Here is a 1,520-nt window from a genome sequence, read left to right as displayed (position 1 = left end):
CCTGCCTGATGGTGGGGGGCAGGTTGAAGGGAGGTGGTCTGCCTGATGTTGGGGGGCAGGTTGAAGGGAGGTGGTCTGCCTGATGGTGGGGGGGTCAGGTTGAAGGGAGGTGGTCTGCCTGATGTTGGGGGGGTCAGGTTGAAGGGAGGTGGTCTGCCTTTACCCACTTGAAGGTGCAGGACGGTGGGAAGCTGTCCCCTGTCCACCCAAGTCATGGTGGAGGAGGTGTGGTTACACCACCCTACATCACATAAACGGGTGGACACTTTATCCACAAATAAAAAAAGCTTTGAAAAGATCTGTTCTTAATTCATTTTAAGAGTAAAAATCCAAACTTGACATCAATAAAATTATAATATTATATATAAGGATAATATCTATCAAAGGATGGACCAGCACAGAAGATCAACATCATCAGACCAGGACTCTGAGGTCTACACTCATCTCCAGGTCAGAGGTCACTCTTTCAGGGATGAAGATGTTCACATCCTGGACAGAGAGGAACGATGGTTTGAGAGAGGAGTAAAGGAGGCCATCTTTGTGAAAAGAAACCGTCCATCATTAAACAGGGGCGGAGCCTCCAGGTTCAACTGTCCCCCTCTTACAATGCTGTGATTGCTAGTATCACTCAGCCCTCTGTGAACAGTAAACAGCCATCAGGTGCTAATGATCCATTGTTAGGCTGATGGTCCTTCTTGAGCATGTGATCAGCTGGTTCTGGTTGTCAGCAGCAAACTGGTTGATCCACTCTGAGAAGGTGCTATTTAAGAGACTGAGCTGAATACAGCTCCTCAGACTGAAGAAGTACTCAGGATGAGAGACGAAACGTTTCTACATTTTGTTTTTGTTTTTTGAATGTCCAGAGGACCAGATTGAATTTTTTTTTAGATTTTTCTACCTGGATTATTGAGCAGCATCAGGAAATATTAGATATATATTATAAATTATAATTTTAATAAACTGTAGCATCAAAACAAAACCACTAAAAGCTCATGGCGGAGTTAATTTAACACAATCACAGCAACAGTGATGTCATTACAACAGTTAGATAAGATAAAACTTTATTGATCCCACAGGAAATGGTGCCAGAGTTTCAGTACAAAGGAACATACAAGAATCACACAAGATTCAAGAAACACGTTTAAAGAAGAGATTCAGCCTTTAGTTCAACTTTATTCAAAACCACAGACGTACAAACCACTAAACAAGAATTAAACTTTGAAGCAAAGCGAAAATAAAAAAAAATCTGAACAAGAAACAAAATCACATCTAAACTGAACAATAAAAGGAGACACAATGAGTGTAAATACATGAAATGATGAAGAAAACGTATAACATTTTAAAAATACATGTTTTTGTAGAATCTGGTTCATCAGAGATTTAATGGTGAACTAAAGTTCATTAAAAGTTTATTATCAGGATATATATATATATGTGTGTGTGTGTATGTATATATATACATATATATGTATATATATATATACATACGTATGTATATGTGTATATATATATATACATAT

This window comes from Nematolebias whitei, chromosome 8 (genome assembly GCF_014905685.2).
Source record: "Nematolebias whitei isolate Nwh7 chromosome 8, NemWhi1, whole genome shotgun sequence".
NCBI lineage: Eukaryota > Metazoa > Chordata > Actinopteri > Cyprinodontiformes > Rivulidae > Nematolebias > Nematolebias whitei.
This window is presented reverse-complemented; position numbering follows the sequence as displayed.